A 13,400-nucleotide genomic window follows, 5' to 3' on the forward strand; every position below is an offset into this window, starting at 1 on the left:
TTACAAAGAAAAGGGAAAGAAAGAAATGGCCGGGCCCCAGGGGATGGGACCCTGGCATCAAAAATGACCCAGGAAGATGGAGAAAAAAATGAAAAGCCCGCAACTCCCTGGAGGCCGCGCCCCCTTTCTCCAACACACTGCAAATGCACCTTCTGGTGCCCTGCTGGTTTGGTGATGAAGTTCCCGTGACTGCTGATGGCCCTTAGGGGCCAACAAGACCTCCTGTTACCTCCAGTAGGTGCCACACAGTGGGATTGCTGAGGGGTGGTTGCAGGCCACACCACCTGTCTCCACCTTTCAGCAAACGCGCCTCTTGGTGCACTGCTGGTGGGGAGATGAGTTGCCCTTGCCTCCTGAGGGCCTCAGGACTAAAGTGGACTTTATCCCCCAAGGAAGTGAGCCAGGAGGTGCAGATGCAGGGTGGTGGAGAAAGGGGGTGTGGCCTCTGACGACCTCTCAGCAATCCAGCTGTGTGGGTATTACTGATGGTAAAAGGAGGGATAATTGGCCCCCAAGGACATCCTTTGGGGCCAACTACCCCTCCTGTTATCTCTAATAAGTTCCACACAGCGGGATTGCTAAAAAGTCTTTGGAGGCCACGCCCCCTTTCTCCAGCAATCTGCAAATGCAGCTCAAAGTGCACTACTTTTTGGGAGATGAAGTCCAATTTACTGCTGAGGGATCTTTGGGGCCAAGAAGCCCTCCTGCTAACTCCTTTAAGTCCTACACAGCAAGACTTCAGAGAGCTGGTCGAAGGTCCAGCCCCCTTTCGCCAACTCTCTGCAATTGCGACTACTAGTTAAACAAGCCTTTGTAATGCAATAGGTCTCCCATTTGCAAGAGTTTGAGCAATTGGCATTGTAAATGACAATGCTCTTTATGTGTTATGAAAACCTGCAGGTGGTATGTAAACTCACACTTTGCATTTATAGTACTTGCTTTCACGAAGCAAGGCTGGCAGTAACTGCCCCTCCACTCTTTCCATATGTGTCACAGAAGCAGTAGCTATCTACTTCTTCCTGAAACATACAAATAATCAGAAGGTGTCATCCCAATTCTAAACAGAAGTTAAACTTGTCTGCTGGCAGAGGTGCCTAGACACCTTTAGCACCTAGGAAGGGGACAGAATATGAGGAGAATGCATACAAAGACCAAACTATGAATTTTGGCAATGCGCTAATCCAAAACGGGCAGAGTATCCAAGTGAGGAACCGGAACAATACTTAGGACAAAAGTTAGTGTTTAATTAAAACCACAATTCCGCCCTATCATCTCACTTTGAAGTGATCCTACCATATCACCTGCTCAATACAGCCAGTCAGAACTAACAAGGTTTTGTTGGTGGCATAGAGGACAGAACCATGTGGCCTACCTGATAAAAAGAGATCTATAAAACTAATGTTCAATCTGATAGTTCCGCTCACAAATCTGAAAATATATAAACAGTAATAATTACATTTTAGGGACCCGCTGAGACAGTGAGAGGGAGAGGTGAAGGACCTCAGATTTTATTGAAAGGCTGAAAGGTGAAGTTTGACTCTGCACACAGCACTTGTAACTTTGGGAATATTCAAGACAACTGCTAGTCAGAAGTTTAGTTCTGGGCTTGTCAGTAAATATTTTCCAGATGTTTGATCCTTTATATTAATCAAACTGAGGAAGTTTACAAAATATGGTGAAGACACATGGTAGGTTGACAACATTTTAATTACACATATAGGAGCAAAGATTTTTAACCAGGCCTTCAAATCCACGTAACAGATCACTCAATGCTGCTGTCAGCATTTCCATACCCAAATGAGCAGCAAAGCAACCTTAGCTGTTTGCCCTGCTTCCCTTGGGCTTTCTTTGTACCTAAAAGGCGACAACAAAAGCATAAGGCTCACTGAGCTATACATTAACTCAGTCTTGCTTTTTTGCTGGGACCTTATTTAATGATCTCATAGACACTGGCTGATGAAAAGTGAAGTCAGAAACGTCAAATTAGATGAGAAGCGACCAGCCGACACAATTCCTTATACAACGAAAGATAGTTCACACACAGACATTGCCTGATCCTTTCCAAAGACATCTCCCTTGGCTATTGACTGCAGCAATGAGTAGGTGATCTGACCAGCAACACCAGTCTCCAAAACGCGGATCACTTCAGACTGTAGGAAAAATGGAAAAATAATACAAAAAACTCCATGCAAGCAAACTATACAGCTTAGCATTTTTCTGATCTTGTAATCAGAAATAAAAATGCTTGTCATGTGCCTGCTTCAAAGGGAGCTATTCTATAAAACAAATCTCTCAGGCAAATTCTGGACAAATTGCCATAGGAGAAAAAAACAGTCTTGCATACTTGGATTGGCTGTGGGATTCAGACTAAAATATGTATGAGCTACAATCACTCCATGTAAGACTGAGGGAACCATTTATCCGCTATTTCATTGTAACTGAAACACAATCTGGGATCAACCGAGAAACCAAAAGCTGAAAATTAACTAGTGCTCTTAGTACAATGAGAAACATGTTTGTAAATAACTCTTGTGATGCAGTAAATGCAAACTTGTGTTATACGGGTGTGGATTGGGAACCAAAACCAGTTCTGTCAAAAATGCTCAACACCAGCCTGATCCTTGTTACACTTGCTCTGTCTTTCCATTCATTGTGTATCTCTATGGTCTTTCTCCATCACCGCTCTCTGCTTATGGCCCTTGCTGAAATAAACTCTAGGATGCTGGGGAAAGAATAAACAAAGAACTAGCCTCCAATGGCTCTACCCACCCTGAGATACGCCCCACCCCTCCCCAACCCCTATGTAACACTCAGTGAACTAAATGGACATGCCCTGATATCTTACATACAGTTAAAAAACGATCACTCTAAGCCAAATTGTCTTTGAGTAAAGAGAGGCACTGATGTTGCAGGACCCCTTTAACTGAAACTTGCTACAACGCGGACTGCTAGCTCAAAATACTAAATGTATATTCCTCAGCTTTACAGAATAGGAGGGTGCTTTAAATAATCTAACAAAAGACACACAATTGATGGACGGAATGCAGAACAAATCAAAACATTCACCCCAAGTCAGGAGATCTGGGTTAAATCCATCATTCTTTTGCTCACCATGCCACACCAGTTTAGACCTGGCCATATGCAAATCTGTCTTGACCCTGTGCCTCATGGGAGCAGTCCAGCCCGAACTTCCAAACCAGATCCTCCCTGGACCAGGAACAAGCATCCTAGGACTGGTTATGGGGTTTCACCCCTCATCAGCAAGGCTAGCTTGAATCCAGGGGCAAAGTGATCCCGGGACCCACGTCTGGGCATACCCGGATGATGAGGGGTGAAACCCCAAAATCGGTCCTAGGATGCTGGTCCCAGTCCAGGGAGGACCTCCCCTGGCAGTTCAGGCTGGACTGTTCCCATTGGGCACAGGTTCAAGACTTATTTGCATATGGCTGGGTTCAACCTGGAATGGAATGGTGAGCAAAAAAACGATGGATTTAGGCCCAGATCTCTGCACTGGGGTGAATGAATGACATTGTTCTGCATTCTGTCTATCGATTGTTCCTTTTTCATTAAATAATCTAACTTCAGGGGGAAGTGCAATGGTCAATTTAAGGGCCAAATAAAAAGAATCTTTGAACTGCTTGTGATCTGAATTTGAAGTTGGGCTCCTAGATGAGAGCCAGGCAGCTGGATCTCAAAATCTGGTTCGGAATGTAGAGAAAAAAAATGTAAAGTATCCGCAAAAGGTTTGGGGCGGTCATTACGCAAAAAGTTACTGCATACTAGAAAGGAAAAAAATAATTTCAAGCAAGCTGTGCAAAACACCTAACAAGCATATTTGTAAAGAGCAGTTTAACCGGTGAGGAATGACAAATGTTAATTTTTACCCAACTTAGTGGTACTCATTTTGTCCACCTTTAAAGGAAAGAAGGCTGAATAGACCAGCTGGGATTAAGGCTGAATAGACCAGCTGGGATTCGAGCCTCTGGCCATGAGGATACGTACAGATCTCTGAAGAGGATGCAATGATACTAAGGGGTCTATTAGGATGGCGGTCGGAAAACCACCCCGACCGCCATGGTAGCGGAAATCAACCGTCCGCTGGTACCGCGGCAAAACCAGCGTTCCGATTACGCTCAACCGCCCAAAAATCCTGACCATGGTGCAACAACGCCACAAAAGATTGCCGGCAGCGGGTAGAGCTGGTGAAAATCTGCCTGTGGCGGTCGTATTCACAGCGGAAAAACACTAAACCGCCGCAAGGCCAACGGAGTAACCGCACGTAAAATTAGCATTCCCTCGATGTGACAGCAGGACGTTCCGCTGTTTCTGACTGCCGCGATCGCAAACAGTGATGAATGGTAGAGCCCACGGAAGGGCTTTTGCATAGCCACCACTGCGGACACTCCGTGACAAATATGGCTGTTGACAAAAAAACACACAACAAGGCCACCAAGTTCACACATCAAAATAGCTCTGCCCCCAAAAACACCTAACGTACCCCAATGCCACACCACCATGGCAACTTAAAAAATACAAATCCCAGGACAACCCACACAACACACCTGACAGCAATACCCCATTTTGACACACCCACATAGCTGAGTATAAAACCAGCCCCTTCCCTTACCACAATCCTTTGCACTACTCCAGCCCTGAAGGAAGTAAACCCTGCAGCACATTGGATAGGCAAAACACCACACATCTCACCAGCACAACAACACACATACATACCCACACATCACCCCCACCACCTTCACAACTGCACCTCAAAACATTTGCACATCACACACCATGGCACAAAAGAAAATGCCCAAATTCACAGAGAGTGAGTTGTCAGTCATGGTAGATGAGATAATAAGAGTAGAACCACAATTGTTTGGTACCCTGGTCCAACAGACACCATTAACTACAAGAGCACAAATGTGGGAAAGGATAGTCAACAAGGTCAATGAAGTAGGGACCACCCCACGCTCCAAGCAGGAAATCATGAAGCTGTGGCATGACCTGAAGAGGATGGTGAAAGAGAAGAACAACAAGAACCGTCAGCTGGCTCAGATGACTAGCAGTGGCCCTCCAATTCTACCAAGAACATTCACTGCATGTGACGAGAAAGTGCTTGCCATACTGCATCCAGAGAGTCTCACAGGTATAGCCGGAGGAGTGCAGGCTGGTAAGGACAAACAAATGTATACCATTACACTGCTATGTACTGTCTTGCACAACTACAAAGCTACACCTCCTTGGCCCAAGTTCAATTATCCGCACCACAATACCCAACACAAGTCTCACAGATGTAACATCCACTTCATCTAAATCACCCCAAAGGTAGCCTGCAACATTCCCAGGGTTGCATGTGTACAGACAGCCAGCACTACAACTCCCACCAGGCCCCCTGTCCCACCCCTGAGCAGGATGTAGCACTCCTCCCCCCACCCAGAAGCATGTGGCAGCCATTGCATTGTTCACCTTCATCTAACAGGTAGGTAGCCATCTTCCCAGGGAGGGATGTTTGGGGGAAGGAGGCCTGCACTACAACTCCGACCAGGCACCCTGTCCCGCCCTTGAGCAGGATGGAGCGCTTCCCCCACACTCAGAAGCATGTGGCAGCCATTGCAATATTCACCTTCATCTAACAGGTAGGTAGCCATCTTCCCACGGAGGGGTGTTTGGGGGTGGGAGGCCTGTACTACAACTCCCACCAGGCACCCCTGTCCTACCCCTGAGCAGGATGGAGCACTCCCCCCACACCCAGAAGCATTTGGCAACCACTGTATTACTACAATCAAACTTACAGGTAGGTAGCCATCTTCACAGGGAAGACTGTTTGTGGGTGGGAGGCCTACCCCACAACTCACACCAGGCCCCCTTGTTCCACAGCTCAGCAAGATGGAGCACCCCCCCCCACCCAGAAGCATGTTGCAGCCATTGCATTGTTCACCTTCACCTAACAGGTAGGTATCCATCTTCCCAGGCAGGGCAGTTTGGGGGTGGGAGTCCTGCACCATAACTCCTACCAGGCCCCCTGTCCCACCCCTGAGCAGGATGGAGCACTCCCCCACGAAGCATGTGTCAGCCATTGTATTACAACAAACAAACCTACAGGTAGGTAGCCATCTTCCCGGAGAGGGGTGTTTTAGGGTGGAAGGCCTGCACTACGACTCCCACCAGGCACCCCTGTGCCACTCCTAAGCAGGATGGAGCACTTCAACACACACCCAGAGAGATGCGTCAGAAAGTCCACCCTAATGTCACAACAGAACAGGTAAGTAGACAGTGCATGCACCCCACCATTCTTCTCTAAAAGCATGGAGCTATATGACAACACCAGCCCTAACATCCCACCAAAATTGACACAGATACAATATTAAATTACAGTGTGCAGACAGCTAAGCGTATGTAACTGTCGCAGAAACAAAAGTGTGAATCACCAAATCCCATGTTGGAGAAAATCAGGGCACAAACATGCACAGCACTGTATCTGTACGTTCCGTGGGGGCTGAGCTTGAAGGACCATATGAAAACAAAGCAAGCATGGTCTGTAGAACAAATAAATCAAAGCCCAGGACATGACAAAGGTATGCATGAGATGACAATGGCTAGTTCATGTGCAGATGTAATGCCTACCAGGCAGAGTAATCAGCAAAGATGATTCACATCAAGTCGTATTTCTGCTAGTTGTCAGATGACAACATGTCCCGTAATCACAAAATCTGCACCTGGGGTATGGTTTCCATTGACATGTCACACCATGGAAAATTAATGTTTGTACCTCCACAATATGTCATGAAGCACATTACTGTGTAGGCATACAATGTGAGAACAAATAAACTGTGTGTTGCATAACCTGTAAATAAGATACATCGAACACCAAGCTTGAGGGGTGCACGTCAATGACCATTTCCCCTCTGTCCCACAGGTGACCAGGAACTGACTGCAGAGGATGACAACACAAACCTGCAGGGACAGTCTCCACCCCCGAAAATGGACTTTCTGATGATGACTCCCTGGATTTCGAGGATGGGGAGCTTGAAGCCGGCTCATCTGGCATGCCAGGGCGCAACAGATCCCAGGACCCCACTGTCCCTCCCACCACCCCATCAGCAACAACAACAACTACGCTGACTCCTGCTGTGATGACCTGTGTGGCCTCCACCACCACCACCAGTGCTGCCTGCAACACTCTCCCTGCCCCAAAGGATGACCACTCCACCCCACCAACTGAGGAGGGCAGGGAGAGTAAGCTGGTGCGTACAGTGGTGAGGCAACAGGTCTGTGACAACAGGGCAGGTGGGAGGGCAAGGGGGAGTCCAAGCCAACTGGACACTGGGACCAAAGCCCTGGACAACATCACCAGAGTCCTTGGGGCCTATGAACGGGCCCAGGGACAAACGGGCCAGGCTCAGGAGGATTCCCGTGAGCTCCACCTGCTGCTGAGGTCCATAGACACCCGCATGGGCCAAATCGTGGACCTCTTGGGCCAGCTAGTGGCGCTTCTGAGAGACAGGTCTGTGGCACAAACAGCACCTCCACCTCCCTCCCGTGGCCTGCAGAATGACAGTTCCACATTCTCCCCTGCAGCCACGGAGAGGGGGACCCCTCACACCCTACTGGTCCGCAACAGAAACCCCCCTGCCAAACGACCAAGGGGCCACCCAAAGAAATCCAAGGGAGGATCCCGTGGCAAAGCACCTGCCAAATGCCAGTCATGGAGCCAGCCATGATGGCACTCCTCTTCACCTTGCCATTGACTGTTGACTGTCCTTCCCCACACTGCCATGTTAATGGCATCTGTCTATTGGACTGGGTCACCACATCAATGTGGTGACTACTCGATTGTCTCATCTTCCATCACAACAACTCATTGCTTCACTGTTCACATTTTGTAAATATTCACTCCCCTGTCACATGTACCCATTGTAAATAAACACTCCTTACACACCTATGTCGTTGTGTCTGCTCCGTGTTTATCGCAGGATGTGCAATGTTCACCATGATTACAATGTACCAGGAGCACGGATTGTTTGTGGGCAAGGAGAGGCTGAAGTGACCTAGGAAAACACAACAGAACAATATTCACTAGTCAGGTGGTGGCATCACAGCCATCACACAACACTTGTCATCAAGGTACTCCAATCTGCACACAGTACAATGAGCACCCGTACCGACATAGAAATCCTGTGTCTGTGCCAAACTACCCTGTCCCAGAAACATTGGCAGCCAGCACTGAGTCAAAAACAGGCTGCAGTCACAAAGCTCACATAGACCTTTTCATCAACAACGACATCAGCAGACAATGGCACCGTTGTACATTGTCACTCACCTTCAAGTGAAGTAGGGGTTGATGAGCTGTAGACTCAGCTCAACACCTTCCTCCTCTCTACTATCCTCATCACTGAACATGGGTTGGTTTGCAGGCTGGGGCCTTGGCTGCTCATCAGCGTCCAGGAGCAGGGGGATCTCCTTGCGCAAGGCCAGGTTGTAGAGTATGAAGCATACAACTACAATCTGACACACATTTTTGGGCGAGTAGATCAGTGCACCTCTGGTCTTGTCCAGGCAGCAATACCGTGACTTTAGGAGACCAAAAGTACGCTCCACCACACGACGTGTCCTCCCATGGGCATCATAGTAGCAGACTTCACTTGGGGTCCTGGGATTCCCCAGTGGGCTCAGCAACCAAGGACGGTTGAGATATGCAGAGTCACCTAGGTGTGAGATACACAGACCAACTTTGTAATATAACTGTGGCAGAGGACAACATGTCACACACACAGCATGCAACTTGACTCTGCGTGCTCACCCACAATCCATGCACGCTCCAGAAGCAGATTAGCCATCAGCTGTGGCATAATGCTCTTACACATGATGTACGAGTCATGGGCCGAGCCAGGAAATTTGGCCCAGATGTGTAAGATGATCATATCCACCTGGCACACCACTTGTACATTGATGGAATGGAAATGTTTCCTGTTCCTGTAGATGTGCTCACATGCCTGTGGTGGAACCAGGCAAACATGTATGCAGTAAATGGCACCAACACCATTGTGGATGTGCTCAAGGGCATATAAATCACCATTCACAGCCGCCAATTCATGCCTCCTGGGGAAATGGATGTATCTGTCCTTGTAGGTCATCATAGCAGACAGGACATCACGTAGCACCCTGCTGAACATGATGGATTTTCCACATGACCTTCTCATCCTCCATGTCTGCCAGCACTGTGAAGGGACGATACACATTTGGTATCCTCCTAGGTGAGATGAAAGGGGACACATGTAAATGCAATACACCATGAGATGTGTCCAACATCTTAAGTTTTGACTGACACAACACCAACAATGACTCTCATCACAGTTCAGTTTACGGTCCAACTTACATGTAGGGACAACTTCAGCTACACTAGTCGTACACTTGTCCACTTTTCACACAGCGAGGACCTCCAAAACAGTATCTGACTATGTGAATGCCCAAAGGGATATGGCCACATCTTGCATGAGCAGTCCTGAGAGTAGTTCATACAGCATATTTGTTAAACAGCAACACTACTGTCTCCTACCTAGCTGCTGTACCTGACACACCTTCCTGCGTAAGTCAAACAGGGCAGACATCAACAACACAATGATCACAGTCTGTGCGTAAACAACAAGTGTGTGCGTGAGCCAAGCAAAGTATACAGGGACATATGCACAATGTGTAGTCAGACATTCATCACTGTGAGTTGCTCAGCCCTACCACATATTGACATGTGTATCCATTGGAGAGTCCATCACAACACTGTTCTGTGTACATGCCCAGAAATGTCACAAGTGACATATGAGGGAGTACATGCCAATGTTTTCAATCATATACACCAACATGGCATGTGTAGTCAGCAGTGGGGTAAATATTACATTGACATTGTATGCACAATCTTGTGCTATGAATCATGTGTCTATTGTGCACTGATGAGAACTGGCCATTGGCCATTCACACAGCATGATGTGTCCATAGGCGCTGTCAAAGTGGTCCGCAACACAAATCACAGACACCGGCTCCAATGTTTAGCAGCCATATCGTGGTGGAGACTGTCTGACCCCTGCGGTGTGTCACCGCCAATGCCAAAGCCACACTCGCGGCAGTGATATACATATATTACAATGGCGGTTGCCATGCTCCGCCACCCCAATCACGGTCACTGGCTCCAATGCATAGCAGCCATATCGCGGCAGCGACCGCCTGGCCCCTGCGATGTGTCACCGCAAATGCAAAAGCCACACTCGCGGTGGTGATATGCATATGTTACAATGACAGTTGTCATGCTCCCCCACCCCAATCACAGTCAGTGGCTCCAATGTATAGCAGCCATATTGCGGTAGCAACCGCCTGGCCCCTGAGGTGTGTCACTGCCAATGCCAAAGCCACACTCGCGGTAGTGATACACAGGTTTATAGTCAAATGGCGGTTGGCATGCTCTGCCGCCCAAATCATGATCACTGGCTCCAATGTATAGCAGCCATATCGCGGTAGCAACCACCTGGCCCCTGCGGTGTGTCACTGCCAATGCCAAAGCCACACTTGCGGTAGTGATACACATATGTTTATAGTCAAATGGCGGTTGGCGTGCTCCGCCAACCAAATCACGGTCACTGGATCCAATGGCTAGCAGCCATATCGCGGTAGCGACCGCCTGGCCCCTGCGGTGTGTCACCGCCAATGTCCAAGCCTTTACAGTCAATGGGACCCGCAATCGCTGTAGCCTAATGCAATTTTGAAAATAGCGGTAGGCGTGCTCCGCCACCGTGGAACCAGTCATTGGATGCATTTGAAAAAAGCGGACCTGGAACACCAATTGCAGCAGCTTAGAACAACTGTAACTACCTGGAATTCTTTTGCCTCAATCTAGCCTGCAACGTTCATTTCTGCATCGCCGTGAGGGGAACGGCCGAACAACGCCTCCTGCTCACAGACTCCCGTGAGAAGGCACGACGTGGGGAAAACTACATTTCCCAGCACCACACTCCCGGCGCCAGCCACTGTTGTCATCAGGCTGCGCCGGGGTTCTTTAAAATAGACTCAGGAGCTCCGCAGCTCGGGACGCACCTGGAATTCTTTTGCCTCAATCTAGCCTGCAACGTTCATTTCTGCATCGCCATGAGGGGAACGGCCGAACAACGCCTCCTGCTCGCAGACTCCCGTGAGAAGGCACGACGTGGGGAAAACTACATTTCCCAGCACCACACTCCCGGCGCCAGCCACTGTTGTCATCAGGCTGCGCCGGAGGTCTTTAAAATAGACTCAGGAGCTCCGCGGCGCGGGACGCGCGAGGGCGGAGCCCGGGCCAAGGGCGGGCCCGTCCTTGCCCGTCACTGACAGGACCTGACTGGACTGGGCCACCCCCCTAATATCGCTACTTGCTTCCTAGCAGTTAAGGTAGATCTGTGTATTCGTCTTGTGTAGGCTATTTGGCAAGTGTGTATTGCCTATGCTATTGAGGTTAGTGGCCTCCCTGTTTGTATTATTTTAAGGGTGTACCGTGACTTAATATTTGTATTGTTGTCTCCCTACACTGGTGATATTGCTTTGTGACTATACTGTTACCGGCTCGCACCCAGTACATGATGGCGGGCAAGGGAAAGCGTACTGGAGGGGGTGGGTCTGTGTCTGGTACTCTTGACCATTTTATTACCAGAGCAGTCTCAGTCTTAGAGCATGAATTGGCTATTACTGAGCGCCGTTTATCTTCAGAGCTAATTCAAGCTAGACGTTTATCTCTGGGAACACTTGCTTTAGCGAAATCCCCCAAGAGCTCAGTAATGCAGGTTTCAGGAGACCTTGCGCAACAGCGGAATACCGGGGTTAGTACCATTACATCACCTGTTCGAGATGATCTGATTAACGTCCCGGGTGAAGTTGCCTCTCTAATAAGTAGTGCTCCTACTATTACGAAACATGTCTCCATTTATCCTCAGACAAGAGCTAGTAAAAAAATCACTAAAAGTGCTATCTTCAAGAGGAAAAGAGATGGGTTGACTCAGGGAGGGAGACAGGCAAAGCACTCCAATATTACGACACATTTACCATTGGAGATTGGTGAGGCTCAGGTTGTTGACAACTCACTTTTGTGTGAGACTTCTAATAGGCCTTCGGACCAGCCCCAGTTTCGCGATCTGACATCTCAGATCGAGCAAATAGTCCGTTCGCTATTATTGCCACTCTTGGAAAGGGTAAAAGTGGTCACTGATAAAGTTGAACGCCTTGAGCAAACTATTTTGGATAACTTTTGTTCATTGAAAAATGTTATCAAATTAGTCACCAAGGACAGTGATAATCCTATTAGGGCTAATTCCACTCTTCCTGTCCCGCCACCCTCTCCCTCTATCCCTGCTGTATCTTCTAAAGACAACCCCAGGGTAGCTCCCCCTAGAACTCTGGTCAAAGACAATGCCACTACTTATGGTGGCAGTCAGGATAGGACTAGCCTAAGGGGTTTATCTGGCACTAAATCCGTAACCAAGGGTACACATAAAGGAGTAATTATAGATTCCGGGGATAGAACAAATACATTTTCCAATATTCATATTCACCTCCCTCCAGATTCCACTCCATATGTTATTGTTTTGACCGGTGTCCCTGAACTCAAAACTGGTACTGAGGAATCCTACCAACAACTCAAAAATAAAGTCATTTTCCGGTTAAACAAAAATAGACCGATCCCGAACTTTTTGGACGGGAAGATTCTTTTTGCCAGAAGAGTTGGTTGGGTGGGTCCTAGACTAAAAGACTTCCCTGGGGACTGTATTATTATTAATTTTGAGGACAGTCGTGTGGTACTTTTCATCTGTGATCACCCACCTATATGTGATCGGACGGAAATAAGGGTTCATGATCTGTGGCATTTCTATAACCTTCATCCTAATATATTTGGAAGTTCTGGTCAAGACCAGGCAAGATGGGGATTTAATTCAAAGTCTGCCACATACTTCCCCGATCTTAACGACAATACACATTATCCGGTAGCCTTAGCTTGACCGGCGCTGGAGGGGTTTACTTCTACTACGTCTCCTTTACTAAACAATCTGATAGGTGGGCTTGAGGGAAAAGGAGAGGAAGATATAGAGTCACATGAGCCCTGCAAAAAAACTAGCTGCAAAATCTTAAGCGGGAATATCGCAGGAATTAGATCTAAAAGCCAGGATGACTAATGGGCTGGCTATGTTATGTCCCATGATATTATCGCATTGCAAGAAACCTGGGACACAGCGAATAGTCTTTTTTTGGATGGTTATGTTCATTTTTATATCCCAGCCACACCTAGTCTGGCGGGCAGGGCAAAGGGGGGCCTTGCACTTCTGGTTTCACTGAATCTGAAAGGAACCGCAAAACAGTTAGAATCTGGTTCCCAACACTGTTTAGTCGTAGAA

Source organism: Triturus cristatus, chromosome 3_1 (assembly GCF_964204655.1).
Source record: "Triturus cristatus chromosome 3_1, aTriCri1.1, whole genome shotgun sequence".
NCBI classification, from domain to species: domain Eukaryota; kingdom Metazoa; phylum Chordata; class Amphibia; order Caudata; family Salamandridae; genus Triturus; species Triturus cristatus.